Source organism: Budorcas taxicolor, chromosome 1, assembly GCF_023091745.1.
Source record: "Budorcas taxicolor isolate Tak-1 chromosome 1, Takin1.1, whole genome shotgun sequence".
Classification (NCBI taxonomy): Eukaryota; Metazoa; Chordata; class Mammalia; order Artiodactyla; family Bovidae; genus Budorcas; species Budorcas taxicolor.
The window spans coordinates 43,384,117-43,402,705 of NC_068910.1; the positions used below are offsets into that span (position 1 = coordinate 43,384,117).

The 18,589-nt window shown below is 45.3% G+C and overlaps 1 long non-coding RNA gene across 1 annotated transcript; it reads right to left on the reverse strand.

The window, feature by feature from the left end:
* Window positions 1-3,260: 3,260 nt before the first annotated feature.
* On the reverse strand, window positions 3,261-18,272 carry LOC128043300 (uncharacterized). The gene is made up of 3 exons (XR_008198945.1): window positions 18,226-18,272; window positions 11,256-11,367; window positions 3,261-6,222 (listed from the first exon to the last, which is right to left on the reverse strand). It is a non-coding gene; the product is annotated as an uncharacterized LOC128043300 (long non-coding RNA).
* Window positions 18,273-18,589: the final 317 nt, after the last annotated feature.

Below are 18,589 nucleotides of genomic sequence, written 5' to 3' on the forward strand. Positions count from 1 at the left end.
TAATTAACTTTTGATGTCTCATCTAGAATAAAAGGACAGTCTTTATTTCCTTTGAAAGAGAAGTTCAGATTAGCAGCATAATCCACAGTCTTTGTATGGTTTCTCTCTGATGTACCTCCTATTTGAGTATGAATTGGAAGTGAGACATTTATAAGGGTCTTATATCCTAGACTGGAGTTTCTACCATTATCAGAATGCATAGTTGGACTATTATAGGTTCAACATAAGATCTTTCATCTCTCACAAAATGTTTAAACCTTTTAAAACTGTTAGTCTGCAGTCCACAGGACTAGAGTTCAAGGAACATGTTTGTTTTCTTTGCTGCTTACCAAGTGCCTGACACATGTACCTACCAGCATGGACATTTAATATTTGTTGAACATAGACATTTTTGCATATTGGCTGTTCTTGAGTATATCAGGTTTGTGCTGGATCTATCATAGCTTTAGTCCTATTAAATACCATTGTAAAAACATGAACAGATTGGTTTAAGATGATATATGTAGTGAACACTATAATGGTTTGTCATCTCCCTCCCTAGTATTGTTTTGTAATCTGGTGACAAGAACAGGAAATGTGCTACGTGAGGGATTCAGGAAAGCTGAGATGAGTTATACATGACACTGGCACCTACTAGTTGCATGATCTTGGTTTTTCACTTTTGAAGTGGGCCTGCTGCACCATGGTAATATCAAAAGATGGGGAAGGTAATCTTAATAATCTGAACAAAAAATGACTTGAGGTAATAGACCAGACATTCAATATATTTTAGAGGGAGGAGAGAAATAACAGACATTGAGACAGATTTTTTAAGTTTAATGAAAGGAAAGGAAGATGGTTATCTGAGACTGACAATGTACTAGTGGCTAGAGAGAGAAACATTTGTTTAAACATTTCTTTTCAAGTGGTAGTAAGACTTTCAGAAAATTTTAGATTCTTAACATACCAGTGTCAGACATGGTTTAAGTCCGCGCTACAGGGACTGTAGAGTGAAAAAAAGGCAGTATTTTAAAATATCTGTAAAATACCTAAAGTACATTAATGCCCACAAGTGTGTATTATTAGTGAGTTAGGCAGAGAAAAGCCTTTTCCAAGTTTAGGTGAGGTGTTATGTAAGAATATAAAGTTTGAAAATTCTAGGACAAAAAATCAAAATTATTGTACCTTGGTTACATTTTTAAGTTCAAGAGAAACTCTCCTGTACCAAATTTTTAAATGTGTACAATGTGGAAAAACTATAAGAAGCTTGCTATATCAACCCTGATACCTTTGTCCTAAAGGCTAACACATACACCAATCAGTTATGAAGTAACAACTGTTTAATTATATATTCCATGATGAAAGAAAATTTTTACTGGGAAGGAGGATGGTGTTGTTGTTTTTCCCAAGCCCAAATTTTGAATTTGTTACTTGCCCTTTCTCTGTATGTCCTACCTAAAATTAAAACTCAACATGAACCTCTTTCCCCACTAAAACCTGCTCCCTGTCCCAGCATGCCCATCCTCCCAGTAATCCACATTTAACTCTGGGAGCCACTGTAACTACACTGACATATTTGACAGGTGTGAATGTTTATATATATATATATATACACACACTATGTTTTTATATATACACACACACACACACACTATGCTATAGCAGGTTTCTTCTCAGGAACTCTTTACATTCTTAAAAATTCAGGGCCCCAAGTAGCTTTGTTTACCAGTATCTTATCATATTAGATTAAAATGAGAAGAAAGGTTTCAGTAACAAATATGTAACATTAACATTTTCATAGAAGAAACTATTTTCCACAAAGACTGGCAATGTTGTGTATTTTTGTAATTCAGTTCTCTGAAATCTGTCTTAAGAGAAGGCACTGTGCTGGATTTTTATCTCCTGCATTCAGTTGGTTGAAATGTTACTTATTTGCAATTTTGTTATTTTATGTATTGCCCATGTAGAAATTAGTGGCTCACCTTAGTTACAGAAATATTCCAAGTGTTGGCCCAGCTTATTACATAGTAGCTAAAATCATTACATTAAAAAAACACTAAGTACTGAAAAGATGTCAAGCTCCTTTCAAGCTCCTTTAAGTTTTCCAAAAGTTCTACTCTTCACTTCCAAATTTGAAATTTTATCGATAACTGCTGTCAGTTGTTTCCCCTGAAAAGCTCACCTCCATCATACTCAGAAAAATGTCTGCCGAACAGCCAACTCTGACAACAAAAATTTGAGTCATTCTTTGGAGTAAAACTGGTATTCTGAGAAAACAGGAGCTAATTCAGCCTGCAGTTCAATTGCATATTTTTTCTTGAGACAACCAGAGTACTTTAGCATGTAGCAGAAGCACCACATGTAAACTTTCCATGTCATAACTTAAGTTTTTGGCCCAGATTTAAATAAATAATTTTACTATTTTCACAAGGATATCATTAAATGAAACATGAAACTCTGACCACCACACTGCAAATGGGTGACAGTAAAGAATGACTGCTAGTTTGGGACCACTGTTTTATGCCAAATGCTGGCAGTTTTAACTACCTTTGCTTTTCAACATTAGTGAAAATATCAGAATAAACTGAGATTTTAAAGTTATTCAACACTGTCTCAGGAAATGTGTTTATTGTGCATCACGTAGGATAGTCTGACGCTGCTGCTGACAACTAAAAGCAAAATAACAAAACACAGCCATGTTTGTAGATTCATCCACTGTAAGGCGTTAAGTATATTTCTACGGATGAGATATTCACACACACTTCCTTTATGTCTGACCACAAATCTTACACTCATTGTTAAAGAGTAGCATTACCATGATTTTTAATTTTTATCCCACACATATTTAGGAGCATCAACTATCTGTAAAGTTTCTCTATTACCATGTATGTATGTTCCTTTAGCCAATGCCATATAGTAAATTGTCCTTTAATATACTTCAGTAGATATTATAGTTTTTTTGGAATTGATTCTCCCTCAGACCACTGTGAAATATTAATCTTTTTAGCATTTTCAGACATAAATGGTATCGTTGTGCATTGAACATGTAGTCTTACAACCAGTCTTTTAAGCCAATGATTCATTCTTGAATAAGAAAAATATAAATTGGTTTGAGAAAATTTATATTCTAAAATTGTAATTCAATATAAAAGTTTATAAGTTGTGAGAAAATATTTAAAACCTTATTTCACAACAAGACAACAGAATGTATTCATATTCATGCTTAGGCACAAAGTCTACAAAATTTTATAACAACTGCATAATAATGAAGTTTGCTGGGATTTTGAAGGTATAACCTAAAGAGTGAGTTAACTTCTATAGATGCAGACATTCATACTAAACCTTAGGAAATTATAGTAAATTGAAGAATATTCAGCACCATTCAATTAACATCAGTGATGACAGTACCACATATCATGTAGCCTCTACACACGAGAATAAGTCAGAAAGGTTAATGAGTTGAAAAGTTGGTTTCATTTTAGTATAGTATTTCCGCTACATACAAATGAGTTTCATTCGGAGAACACACTGGTGAATCTAATTTGTTCCTAAGTATAACAAAGTTAGCCTAGGTATTGTTATGCCCAAGTTGTGAAATCTCCCAGGGACCACCATGGAGCCGATGTCCGATGCAAAAGCAATGGAGTCTTTATTACCAAGCTCAAGCTGGGGCCCCCACCGTTACCGACGCAGTGGCTATGGGAAGGAGCCCCGAGTTTTGGGTTACATTGCTTATATAGGGTATATTCATGTAAAGGGGGATTTCCAGGCTGGAGGACATCTGATTGGTCACCCTCTTTTGAAGGGTTGTGTGTTGATTTCTGATTGGGTCTTATTACCTAGGCAAACCACAAATTCCTAAACGTAAAGTCAGATTTTGGTCTGAGGTCTGATTGGCGTGTGGATAGTGGGGTGAGATCGGGTGACTTCCAAAGTCTTTTTCTGGGAACCTCACAAAATGGAGTTCTCTTTTTGACAAGATGGAGTAGCTTAGGTTCTTCATTCCCCCATTCCCAAGGATCCAGGATAGACCAAATCATGGGTCTGTAGTCAGATCTATATTGTCTCCCACTAAGGGGGCTGTTGGTAGGGCTGTATATTGGGACCTGAGCACCATAAGCTGCACCATGTTGATGCAGCTTTTCATGAAGGTTATTAGTTTGTTTAATAAACATGGTCCGAAGGTGAGTAGCAAAAGCAAGATAATCAGAGGCCCTGCCAAGGAAGATATGAGGGTTGTGAACCAGGGGGATGAGTTGAACCAGGATTCAAACCAACTCTTGAGACATTTCTTTCTCTTTTTCTCTGATTTAGCCCTTCCCTTAACTTGGCCAGGGATTCTCTGACCACCCCTGAGTGATCTACATAAAAACAGCACTCTTCTCCTAATGCGGCGCATAGGCCCCCTTGCTGGAGAAAAACCAAGTCTAGCCCCCTTCTATTTTGCAGTACTACTTCCGCCAGGGAGCTCAGCAACTCTTGGAGGTGGCTGATTGAGCTTTCTAGTCGCTCGAAACCAAGATCAATGGCTGCCCTTAGGCTGGAATAATGTTGATTCTGTAATACAAAAGAGGATATCCCGGTTCCTGCCTCCGCTGTTCCTAACCCCAACAAGACTGTGAGGGTTAAAGCCGTGACAGGTTCTCTCTTGGGCCGGTGAGAGTCTCCTAGTTGTTGGAAGAGTTCATCATTGGAGTGATAGAACAGTCGGGGGACTAATAGTACTAACACACAGATATCTTTTGAGTCATTTAACACCTGCCCATGTATACAAGGTGCTAAGCCTGTGGAGGTACCAGGTACTCAGTTGTTTTTACAGAGTCTGTGGCATTGCAGAGGTGTTGATAGGTTTGGGGGACATTCCCTATGCAGAGGCCCTGTCCAGTCACTCATTGGAGAGTTAATCTTGCATCCCCTCTTTGCTGCCATCGGCAAGTTCTGTGGTCTCTCGTTTGGGTGTAATTTCCCAGGACGGCTGTCTTCATAATAAGGGGGTTTGATGTCATAACATAACCAGCAACTATTAGGTCTGGGCGGGTGGAATTTAGGACCTGATAGGTACTATCTATCATGTCAAATAACAGGTCCTGACCATCTTTAACATTGGGCACTGTAAAGTTAATTTGAGGGAGGTTGTTTATACTGGTAAACCTGGGCCCGGGAGGCATCCAGGTAGGCTCTCGGGGCACTAGGACAGAATTACGCCCTATGCCTTAACTTGGGCCTGTCTGTATGGGCTCTATTTTTAGCCTAACAGTGAATAATAATCCATTATCATATCCTGATTGATATAGCCGGAGGCCCCAAGATTGTCCCACCTCCGAACTGGGGAACTTTTTTCCTTCGGTTGAAAATTTGAGCCTTACCGGGTTGCAAAGAAACCTCATACAAGGCCCCGTAACGAGAGATCCCCTCCCATGTCCCCCAGTTAATCCGGCGGGCCCTGGGACACGACTCAAAGTAATCAAGTCTCCTCGAGTAGCAGGTTCCCAGTCGACAGTCCCCGTTGACTCGCATCCCCAAGTGGCACAGTAAAATTTGTCAGCGCCCCCGCAGTTATTGACTGTTGCCCAGTCCCGGTCCCATCTTCCCTCGGGGCATACATAGAAGGTAGTGTCCCGCAAGGCTGCTCGTTGAATGAAATGACTGCATCCAGGTCCTGAGTTGGTAGGGGGTCGGGTATTGCAACGATTAATGCTGGCTCCACATTCTGGTTTACCGGGTGTTCTTACCTCCCAGTCACCGGTGTCCCAAGATCCCACGGCCAGAAGACAGAGGTCAAATTCCAAGTCCGGCCACCAGATACTTTGTAGGATAGATGGCCGAGGTAGAGTTAATTACCTCTCCTGTGGTCGTACTTAAAACCATCCAAGTCAGGTTCATGGGTTGATGGGGGTTAGCGGCAGCATCAGGCCATATAGACAACAGCATAAACAGTATTTTTATCATCCTTGTAGCTTGAGATTTGTCTTGTCCAGCTTGGCATTCCATTGGGGAAGGAACTCTTCTCTCAAGACGAACAGGTGTGCAGGCCATCCGTGAGTGTAGTGAACCCAAGTGGATATGCTGTCAACCTTGAGTGCGGTGGTCGTCTTCAAGACAACCAGGAAGGGTCCTTTCCATCTGGGTTCTAGGGTCTCCTGGTGATGGCGGCGCACGAACACCCAGTCTCCTGGCCGGTAGCGGTGGGGTTCAGGTGGCAGGCCTGATTCATACAGAGCCTTGAGTCTCTTCCATGTGTCCCTGTGGGAGATGAAAACTACTCTTTTGTCTCTGGTCATCTATTTCTTTTAGCACCTCTGTTTTTAGGTTAGGAGTTATTGGGGGAGGTATTCCATACATAATCTCGAAGGGGCTAAGTCCCAGTTGGTAGGGGGAGTTCCACACCCAGTATAGGGCTAAGGGGAGGAGAGCCACCCAGTCCCCGCCAGTCTCAGCAACTAGTTTTGTTAATGTTTGAGTGTTCTATTTACCCTTTCTACCTGTCCCGAGCTCTGGGGCCTGTAGGCGCAATACAACTTCCATTTAGCCCCTAAAGCCCGGGCTACCCCCTGGCTTACCTGAGATACAAAGGCTGGCAGATTGTCCGACCCTACCTGTGCAGGAAACCTGAACCGTGGCAAGATGTCTTCAATCAACTTTTTGGCCACCACCTGTGCTGTTTCTCTTTTGGTGGGGAAAGCTTCTACCCAACCTGGGAAGGAGTCTATGAATACCAGTAGATACTTGTATCTGTATCTACCCGGTTTTACCTCCGTGAAGTCCACCTCCCAGTAGGTTCCTGGTCGACTTCCACGCTCTCTAGATCCTGGGTTGGTTGGGTGCTGGGCAGCGTTGGTGAGCTAGCAGGCCTTGCATGTAGATACAATGTTTTTTATTGTTGGTCTGAAGTCTCTCATGGTTATTTTGGCATGTCTAATCAAGTCCTGCATCTTGCAGGTCCCCAGGTGAGTGGCGTGATGCAGCTTCAGTATTTGTTTTCCCAGCTCTTCTGGGAGGATCAGGGAGCTATCCACTGCCCGCCACCACCCGGTCAATTGGGTCATGGGCAAACTTTTTATCCAATCTGTCTCTTGGTGAGTAGTCGGGCTGAGCTGGCAAAACAGGACTTCCAGGGTTGGGCAGTTATAGGGTGCCTTCTATTACTGTGCCCTGGGCAACATCTCGGGCTGCCTTACCTGCCAAGTTGTTTCCTTTTGAGGTCGGAGTGTCCGACTTCTGGTGTCCCAGGCAATGTATTATGGCTAGTTTTTTAGGAAGCCATAATGCTGAGAGGAGGGCCTTTTTTTTCTTCGTTTTTGATCGTTTTACCCTCCGCCGTGAGGAGGCCCCTCTCTCTGTAAATGGCTCCGTGAATATGAGCGGTAGCAAAGGCGTATCAGCTATCAATAATGATGTTAAGTTTCTTGCTCTCTCCCAACTGGAGAGCTTTTGTTAGGGTGATTAATTCAGCCTTTTGAGCCGAGGTGCCCGGAAGTAATGCTTCCGCCCATATGATTTGGGTCTCAGTGGTTACTGTGGCCCCTGCATACATGAGTCCATTTTGGACAAAACTGCTCCCATCCATATACCAGGTAACTTCAGCATCCGCTAGAGGGCGATTTTGCAAGTCCTCTCGTGTTCCATGTACCTGGGTTAGTATGTCGCCGCAGTCGTGGATTGGGGCTTCTAAATCCGGGTTAGGAAGCAGTGTAGCTGGGTTGAGAGCAGGAGGCTGAAGAAAGATGATTCTGGAGGGGTTTAGCAGTAGTCCCTGGTAGTGGGTAGGCCGAGCGTTGCTGATCCATCTATCTGGGGGTTTTAGTATACCCTCAATGGCACGGGGGGCGGTGATACGCAACTCTTGCCCCAGTGTCAGTTTATCTGCATCCTTGACCATTAGGGCCACTGCTGCAATCATGCAGAGGCATGGTGGCCAGCCTGACGCCACGGGGTCTAGGTCCCAAATGTTGCATCTCCCTTTTGACACTCCCTGTTTTTCATCTACATACAGGAGAAAGGGTATTGTAACGTCAGGCAACCCTAGAGCAGGGGCTGACAGCAGGGCTGTTTTAATGGTTTTGAAAGCCGTCTCCATCTGTTCCGTCCAGCTGAAAGGGGTGTTTCTCTTTGTGGCTTCATATAAAGGTTTAGCCAGTTCCGCATAATTAGGGATCCAAAGGTGGCCAAAGCCAGCAGACCCCCAAAATTCTCTCACATTTCAAGGTGAATCTGGGGTAGGGATTTTGAGTATCGTCTCCTTTTGTGCCCCCAACAGCCGTCTCTGCCCCTCTTTTAGTACATACCCCAAGTAGGTGACCTCCGGTTGGCATATCTGAGCCTTTTTGGCTGAGGCTCGGTATCCTAATTTTCCAAGGGTCTGCAGTAGCTCTTGGGTGCCCGTGAGGCAGGTTTGTTGATCCTTGACTGCAATCAAGAGGTCATCTACATATTGTAACAAGGTTAGTTGGGGGTGTTGTCTGAACTCACCCAGGTCCTCATGAAGGGCCTCGTCTAAGATGGTGGGGGAATTCTTGAATTCCTGCAGCAGCCGGGTCCAGGTCAGCTCGCTGTTAATTCCTTCTTCCGGGTCGGACCATTCAAAGGCAAAAAGATTCTGGCTTCTGGGCGCCAGGGGAAGGCTGAAGAAAGTGTCTTTTAAATCTAGGACCGCATACCAGTGTTGGTCTGGTGGGCATGAGCTCAGGAGGTTGTATGGGTTCGGCACAGTGGGGTGAATATCTAAAAGTCGGTGGTTGACCTCTCATAGATCCTGTACTGGCCGATAGTCATGAGAATTGGGTTTTTTGACGGGGAGGAGGGTATTCCAGGCCGACTGGCAGGGTCTCAAGATCTTCTGGGCCAGGAGTCTGCGGATATGCGGGGTGATCCCGTCGGGCCTCCAGGGTCATGGGGTCCAGACAGGGTTGGCCCCTGGCTTGAGATCTATATATATAGGAGGGCGGTGTCTGGCAAAGCCAGTTCCCCGTCTTGGCCCATGCATCGGGGAATTCATCTAGCCATTTTTGAATGTCCACCAGGGGCGGTATAGGTTTCTGGTGCAACCGATATTCATCTTCTAATTGGATGGTCAGTACTTGGATCAGTCTGCCCGACTGGTCGAGTATTTTAGTTTCCCCTGGGAGGAAATGAATCTGGGCCCCCATTTTGGTCAACAGGTCTTGTCCTAACAGCGGGAAGGGGCATTCCGGAATGACCATGAAAGAGTGGGATACCCATCCCGCACCCAAGTCCACTGATCTTCGGGTAGTCCATTGATAGTTTCATTCCAGTAGCCCCCTGCACCCAAGAGGTGTTTTCGGCCGGTTTTCCCTGGGGCTCTAGCAAAACCGAATATTGAGCCCGTGTCGACAAGGAAGTCAATTGGGGTCCCCTCCACTTTTAGGGTTACCCTGGGTTCAGGGAGGGGCGCTGAACCCCGTCCTCCCTAGTCACTCATTTCTTCGATGGCCAGGATGGGGGTGTTTCGTGGCCCCTTTTCTCCTTGGGACGTTCTTTGGCCCAATGTCCCTCTTCTTTACAACAGTCACAGTTTTTTCCCCAATGCTGGTCGCGTAGGGGGACGATTCTTACCTTCAGTAGCTAGGCGGCGCAATTGGCACTCCTTTCTCCTGAGTCAGGAACTGTAGTGGCCAGCAGGATGCGTGCCATGTTACGGGTCTGGCGGTCCGCTGCTTTGGCTTATTTTTCCTCAGGGGTCTCTCAGGTGTTGTAGACTCTTTCTGCTACAGTCATTAAATCTTGGATACTCTTTTCACCCAGGTGGTCTAATTTTTGTAGCTTTTTTCTAATATCAGGGGCCACCTGATTGACAAAGTGCATTATCAAGGTGGCCTGGGTGCCTTCTGCTTCTGGATCCATGGGGGTGTATTGTCTAAAAGCTTCCATCAGCCTTTCCAGGAAGGCTGCTGGACTCTTGGTGGGGCCCTGTTGAACATCTCCTACTCTAGCTAGGTTAGTGGGTTTCCATGCAGCTGCCTTAAGCCACCCCCTCCCCCCACAAGAGTCTGGCGGTAGACCCGGAGCCTCTCCTTACCTTGTGCCGTATTGTAACCCCAGTCTGGTCGTGAAAAAGGAAAAGAGGCATTAATTTCATCTATATTAGTGGTGGGTTCTCCATTTGCCCCTGGGACCCTTTTTCAGGCCTCATTTTGTATTCTCTCTCTTCTGTGGTAAAGAGAATCTGGAGCAGCTGTTGGCAGTCATCCCAGGTGGGCTGGTGGGTGAAGAGCACAGTCTCTAGAAGATTGGTTAAATCTCTAGGGTTATCTGAGAACTTGGCATTTTGGATCTCCAGTTATATAGGTCACTAGTAGAGAAGGGCCAATATTGATGAGTTTGGTTTCCTTCCTCATCGGGGGGGCCGGCCACTCGTAAGGGGAGGGCAATGGTTGAGTCTGCCGGCCCCTCCAGGGCCATGGCTCACCGATGGCGTGTATTTTGTGCGGGCCCCCCTCCCTGTGTTTCGGCCCTGGGTGGAGGGATGGGGGGGGGGGCAGGCGGTGGTTTGGGGGGTTGGTAAGGGGGAGGGAAGAGGAGTTCTTCTTCTGTTCCCTTCTGCAGAATAGGGTAGAGTGGTGCCGTTGGTTCAGGCTCCTTGGGATTCTTCAGGCTCTTTTGGGTCACTAACACCTGATTGATAGAAAATCCCTGTTGAGGAAAGAAAGGTTTTACCCAAGGAGAGGGGGCGCAACACACTATTTTCCCATACGATGATATAGGGAACTTGGTCAGGGTGTCCGATCTGCGGTCGGATGATGATATCTCGGACTCGGTGTAGTTTCCAAATCAAAGGTGCCTTCTGTGGGCCATCCTACATTGAAGGTTGGCCATTCTGCACTGCAAAAAGTGATTTATTCTTTTTGACTTCCACAGAGGTCATGAGTGCGCATTCTGACCTCCTTGAAATGATCAGTAATCAAGGATAGAGGCGTGGGGCTAGAATGGCATTGCCCCATCATCCCTGGATCAATCAAATGTTGGTAAATTAACACAGACAAAATGGACAGCCACACAGACAAACAGAGAGACAGAAGAAATATACCTCCGGGAGTTCAGAGGCAAAACTGAAAGTAAGACGATGGCCTCCGGCTGTTCAGCAGGAGCGACCCGCTACCGTCTACAGAGAACAGGGGCACTCCGTCCCCTCCGAGGGGGTCGGGGACGTCTCCCAATGACCCACACCGGCGACCCGTTGGCACGTCTGCCTGAGTCATATACCGGTTTCAGAAAATAGGCCTTATCAGAAACAAGGAAAAAGAAAGAAAAAAGCTTACCGGCTGCAGATGACTCTCCGGATCAGTCCTCCCGTGGAGCCGGTGGGAGATCCTGGACGAGCCCCCAAATGTTATGCACAAGTTGCGAAATCTCCCAATGACCACCAGGGAGCTGATGTCCGATGCAAAAGCAAGAGAGTCTTTATTACCAAGCTCAAGCTGGGGCTCCCACCGTTACCAATGCAGTGGCTATGGGAAGGAGCCCCGAGTTTTGGGTTACATTGCTTATATAGGGTATATTCATGTAAAAGGGGATTTCCAGGCTGGAGGACATCTGATTGGTCACCCTCTTTTGAAGGGTTGTGTGTTGATTTCTGATTGGTTCTTATTACCTAGGCAAACCACAAATTCCTGAAGTCAGGAGTTTTTGGTCTGAGGTCTGATTGGCACATGGATAGTGGGGTGAGGTCGGGTGATTTCCAAAGTCTTTTTCCGGGAACTTCACAAAATGGAGTTCTCTTTTTGACAAGATGGAGTAGCTTAGGTTCTTCAGGTACCTAACTAACACAATTGACTATATTGTATTATACTGAAACAGGTTTATAATACTTTTCACAGAAACATTAATACATAAACATTTTTAATTTTTCAGTACCCTGAAAAGTACAATAATATAGTGCAAAGGCTGGCATAAAGGGCTGGCATCGAGGGAACAGGCAAGAGTTACTGACTGGAGGGGGGAGAGGAGGTGGGAGATAGTAGAGTTGAAGGTTATCAGCAATAGGAGATGGAAAGTAAGCTGCAGTTTCTCTGATACCTGACCTGGATGGCACAAGTTCTGTTTCCTTGCTGGACTCAAGTCTGTCTGAATAGCACAGATTCTGGTTCTTCGCTGGATTCAATTCTGTCTACCCTCTTGAATACCTGATCCAGTGATGTCTGGGTAGTAGCTCTTTTTTTCTCATCAGAGAAGACACAATAGCATTGGATGGCATTAACAGTTGCTGCAACCTCTATGTACTGGTCTACGTTTGGATCCTGTGTCTCAAAGAGTACCAGTGCCTCCTCAAAGAAAACCCCTACATCATGACGGTGTACACAAGACATGTGAACTAACTTACATGAATGGAGAGAAAGTTTGCAACTTGAACGTTCATATGTAAGGGACTTAACTGTATTACGAAAACAGTTTTGACCCTGAAGACCTCCATATACTTAGGCAACAGGGATACAGACATAAACAAGCAAAGTCATGCCCTGAAGGAGCAAGCTAAAGAAGTATGCAGAAAACACCCCAATTAAGAATTATAATTGTGAGAAATGCTATGACACCATTCAGTTGGGGAACCCAATATACTGGAGTTAAGGCATCATGGAAGGCTTCCTTGAGAAAGGAATCTGTTGAGACTATTCTTTTCAGTGACTGACATTTAGCTAGTCCAAGTCCTTGTCTTTCCATCTTGACTGCTACCACTGTATATAAGCCCTCATCGTTTCCTGTTTGGACTACTATAAAAGAACCTAAGTGGTCTCTCTGCCTTCAACCACACAGCCTATCCTGTATGTGCACCTAGATTAAATTTTCTAAAAGACTGTTTCCATCAGAAAAGACAGTACTCTAAATTGGTAATAGCTAAGCAAGTCAGACCAGAGTTTGGATCCCTGGCCCTTAATAAATTGCTGTCTATAGGAAAGTTGTTCAGTCTCACAGCTTTAGTTTCCTACTCAGTTAGATGAGGTTTTATGTATCAGAACCACACTAATACACTGGCCAAAATTCAGCATACTATCCAGTACACAACTGGAACTCAATATTATTAGTTCATTTCTTCTATCCTGTGTTTCCATTAGCTTTGCCTATAATATGCACTAGAGTAAGCTGCCACTGCTTATTACAGTAAAACATCTGGGATGAGATTTTGACTGAAGGTCAGTAAAAAGAAAAAAGTTTGTAAAGAGTGTTGACTGAACTGACCAGAATCCATTCGCTAGACATGCTTAGTTAGCTGGTAAAATAACTAGTTCTACAAATGTACCTGAAAATGTGTTACTGTTGTCAGCAGGAAGAGCCCAGTATAAACAACTTTTTCAAAAACCCAAAAAACTAGAAAACAAAGGGTAATCAAGTACTACTACAAACCAAAGGCCCAGGGAAAAAACTGGAAAGTAGGGTTATTAAATGTAGCCATGACTTTTAGATATAATCAGAGAGGCAGAAATAGTCTCTCTAGTCACCAGTAAGGGTATACCTTAGTGGTATACCTTCAACTCTGGCCTACATAAATCTAAATATTTTATTCCATCCATTAACAGTTCTCTAATATTCCAGTTTCTCACCCATTCCATTAAGACTCCATGGGGGGTCATGGATAAGAAAAAGTCTTCTAGAGTAATACATTCTCCAATATAAAGTAGTACACTATCAGGTAACTAAATCAACAATTCTCAGTCTGCAATCTAAAGTACCAGACTTCTGGGTACATGACCTAACGATGTGTTCCATAATTAAGGTTGGCCTGTGAACTTCCCTGGTGGTCATTAAGACTCTGTGCCTCCAATATTTGGTGAATTAAAATCTCACATGCTGCCTAAAACAAACTACTCTTACCCTCCTGATGCTGATCCCTATCACATTTTGTATTAATAGTTGCAAACCATAATTTACCATACCTCTTCTGTACACAAAAAATATGATAGAAAAATTTATGTTCAAATTTTATAAATCTTTTAAAAAATTAAGAGCATTTACAAAATCTTCAATTCTCGCATGCAAGTATGTTTTCATTCTACTCAGTTTTTGTCCTAGGAGTTTAAGAAATAATATGGCTCTACTTCAGAAGGAGCTAAGTAGTGGGTTTGTTTAAAAAACTGTTAATAAAAGTCTAAGGAATTCAAGCACAGGAAGAGGCTAAGTGCAAGGGTTTGTACAGGAAACCCAAGGAAGAGCTAAATGGCCGACAAATGTATTCAGAGACCATGAGGCATCAGTTTCCTTTATGAATAGAATATTAGATAATTTGGGTTAAGTTTCTCCATAAAAGGAGCATTGTTTCTGTGGACTTAAAACTCTTATCTGAAAATCAATTTCACATATAAGTCAATAAAATCATTTATTGAGTACTCAGCTCTAACTTCAGGCACCGAGGAATCAAAAACAAATCCATATCCTTGAGGAATGCATGTAGTGGGAAAATAGACAAAAAAGGAAACTTCTTTCTCAAAAAAAAAAAAAAAAAAAAATTAACTTGAAATAGTCTAACATTCCTTCTAAAATAAAAACAAAACAATCTGACCTATAAGCTTCTGAAACTACTAAAGACAGGCATACTGTAGTCCCACAGGACTGTATTCATAGTGTGATTTCCAGCCTACCAACATCGGAAGGATATAAAAGACACAGAATTCTAATGCCCCCCCACCAATCTTAACTGAATTCAGAATCTCTGGGTGTGAGACTGGGAGTCTGCATTAAATAAGCAAGCCAATTATGTGCACATCTCACATTTTAAGGAAAAATTTTAAGTTAAAAAGTTTCCCTTTTAAAGTCCTATTCCTCACTAAATTTGTCATCATTATGGTTTAATGAAACCCCACTTTCCTAAAATTCATTATGTATTATTTTTTGAAACACAAAACACATCAATACTTGCTTTCTCAACATTGTTCAAGGCAGGTTTATCTTTAGAAATGGTTTTCTGGATTTAGCTGTCAGGAAATGGTAACCTGCTCCAGTATCCTTGCCTGAAAAATCCCATGGATAGCGAAGCTTGGTGGGCTATAGTCCACCAGGTTGCAAAGAGTCAGACATCACTGAGCAACTGAGCAGAAGAATACAAATAGGTATTGGGTTGGTCAAAAAGTTCATCTGGGTTTTTCCATATCATACGGAAAGCCCAGATGAACTTTTTGGTCAATCCAGTATTAAAACCTGCCAACCAACCAACCTGGCAGGAGTCAGGGGTGGTGTGGGAGGAACTTCAATGTGCCAGAAGTTCCTTACTGCTCTGTATGAAGAGAAAATTATCAATGTCCATATAAAGATTGAAGGCAGGAGAAGGAGATGACAGAGGACGAGATGGTTGAATGGCATCACCGACTCAGTGGACAAGAGTCTGGGCAAGCTCCCAGAGATAGTGAAGGGCAGGGAAGCCTGGTGTGGGGCAGTCCATGGGGTCGCAAAGAGTTGGACACTACTGAGTGAGTGAACATTAAGTATTCTGCAATCCAGAGTCTGTAGCTAGAGCCTCACTAAATTACAGCAGTAATTTAAATTATATAAAATTTAAAATTCAGTTCTTCAGTCACAACTGCCACATGTCCAGGGCTCAAGAATAACTTCTGGTTAGTGGCCATCATATCAGCACACTACAGAACATTTCCATCACTGCAGAATCTTCTACTGGACAGTGCTAATCTAGAACACTAGCCAGCACACAAAGAAGTATTAACAGAGGACAATCTATCAAACCTTATAAAGACATCTACAAGTCACTCACTCCGTGTAAGGTTGGCTAGCCATCAAGGAATATACTAGGAACTTAGGTACAACACTTAACAAGAAGCTCAGAATAGTTAAGAGAACTTAAATAAGCACTGACAACCACCTGAGAAGTGCTATGATTCAACCTGCTACGGGACCAAGAGAAAGGGGATTCTAGCTTAAAGCATAGACCACAGAAGGCAAGATCATAGGGGAGATATTTGAGTTTCAACAGTATTTATTGGAAGGGTAAGGACTATCAAGGGTAGCATTCCAGGAGGAACCACCCTACAAAGAGGTCTAATAATGTTGTTTGGAAACAAAAAGGCTGTTAAGATGAGGTTGTCCACTGAGGGACCTTTCACATCACGTTTGTGATGATGGAATTCATCCTGTCAGTAGTTACCACCCAGTAAAGGAGTTGATCAGTTACTTCCATGCTGTATCTTTGTATGAGAACAACTGTCCTGGACACATGAAAGTTGTATCAGCAGATACCAGACACAAGAGATACTAGTTCGGAGGATACTAGCCTTATGGCAACTGAGCTCGATTACTAACTGTTGAGCATATCAATGAAAATGGATTGAAAGGTATTCTAAGGATATAAAAGAGATGCTGCTGAACCTCACGTCCAGTTCTCAGCAAAGCAGTAGTCAAGATCATCTGGACTACTCAGAGGGACAGTAGAATCCCAGCTGAGGTTAAAAAATTAAATGAATATCAAGGTAAAGACTCAAGAATATCCATAAAAGAGGAATAAACGCATTGCTGGGCAAGAGTGAAGCCTATGCTCGAGCTAGGTAGCCTTAATTGGTGGTGAAACCTGTCTAGTTTCATGACTCACCGGGATACCAAGAACAGGAGAGGAGAAAGCCAATGGTATGACTGGGACAGGATGAGCAAGTATAACAAACAGAAAATGGGCTGAAAGTATGAGTGAGAGTTGCTAAAAGGCCTGACTCTGAGAATGCAAGGGTGGGGAATTAAATTTTTAAGATCTAATCTAAGACGCTCTGTTTTGGCGGTGTAGCAACGGTCTCAAATGGGGAACTCAAGAGATCATGCCTTTAACCTATTTCTCAACTGTCTCAAACGGGGAGAGTATAAAAGTCAGGAGATCAAGCTTTTAACCTCTCTCAATCTCCTGGAAAAAATGCAACAAAAGGATGTTAAGAAGTAGTAACACGCAGTCTCGCTGCATAAAATCAGTCCCAGGTGTTGCCTGGACTTCATTTCACTCCACCACCCCATTATAATTATTTTGTGACACAAACTCAAGTCTGTGGGAAGATAAAGAAATTGGGTTCGTCCTCTAAATCTTATACCTGCTCGATCCACTGCAGGACAACGCCCAGGATTAAGGTTAAGCCTGGGCAAAAGAATCCCGCCCATAATCGAGAAGGGACTCGACATGGAGGCGATGACGAGATCGCGGGGGAGGGAGGGATTCTTCTAGGCCCAGGGCGGTCCTTAGGAGGCAGGAGGCAGCAGAGAACTCCCATAAAGGTATTGCGGCACTCCCCTCCCCCTGCTGAGAAGGGTGCGGCCTTCTCTCCGCCTCCTCCACTGCAGCCACCTCAGGATTGCAGCTCGCGCCGATTTTTGGAGAACATGCACCTCCCACCCACAAGCCAGCCGCACCGACCCCCACTCCTCCCTTCAGCCCCACGGGTCCAGGAGCAGGTCGGGCTAGTCTTGTCCTTCAGGCAGCGGGCGCCCAGGGCGGAGCCGCAATCACCACCACCCAGAATCCTCGGCCCGGCAGTCCGCCCCCACCTCCAGCGCGCGCTTCCTGCCACGTTGCGCAGGGGCGCGGGGCCAGACACTGCGGCGCTGGGTCTCGGGGAGGACCGTACCAACAACCGCCTCCCCGCCGACCCGCGCAGTGGTTTCGCTCATTTGGGACCCGAGCCAATAACAAGGGGCCGTTCCCTGAGCTTCAGCAGCCAATCAGATGCCGAAGCCAAGCAGGCGGCGGGTAAACCGACTCCCCCGAAGGAAGGGGAGGGTGGTAGGACGCCCGCGCGAAGCCACTTTCGCTGACCCTCCCTTCCCACCCCCACCCCTACCTCCCCGTGGGAGGCCGACCGCGCCTGCTCATCCAAGTCTCTCTCCACCCTACCTACCTAAGCACCCACCCAGTGGGCAATGCGAGAGTCCCTAGGCGGCTGCGCACTCCCGAGGCTGTAACTGACAGGCGCTTTACTCCAACCAAAACCCGCCATTTGTGTTTTCACACACGGCGGGAGGAGCAGCAACCAATCAGTGACAAGATAAGAGCCGGAAGCGCTCCTCCCTCTGCAGGAGCAATGGCTCCGTCCGGATTCGAGCCTTTTCCGCTCCCTTCTCCCTCCCCCTTCGCTTGCCGCAAGGGGGGCCGCACTCTCGCCTGCCTCTGACCACCTCTTTCCCTTTCAGCGTAACAAACGCTATGCTCCCGTCTTCCCACCGGGGAAGGCGACCCCCAGATACCGGCCAGACGACCTCAGCCACCCATCCCCCCACCAATCCGCCGGACCCCCTCCCACCAGAGTTCCGCTCCCCTACCTAGCCGAGGCTCTCTGAGGAGCCGGAGCCCCAGAGCACAGCCTCTTCTCTAGGTGGCCCCGGCGGCTTCCGCTGATTGGCAGCGAGTTGGCCAATGGGTGCGGGGCGGTGGGCGGAGGGGCCAATGGCGCGGCGGGAGGGGGCGTGTCCCGGGTGCCCCTGGCGCCGGCGCTGGGAATCCCCGTGCGGTCAGTGGCGTTTCCGCTCGGGCAGCGGGCTGAGTGAGCTGCTACCGCCGCCGCCGCCGCCGCCGGGGGAGGGGCGGCCGCCGCCCGCCTGCGCTCAGAGACTCACGCAGCCCCAGTCCCGCCAGTCCGCCAACACTGTAGTGCCGGCCCTCCCTCCTTCCCTGGCCCTTCCCCCT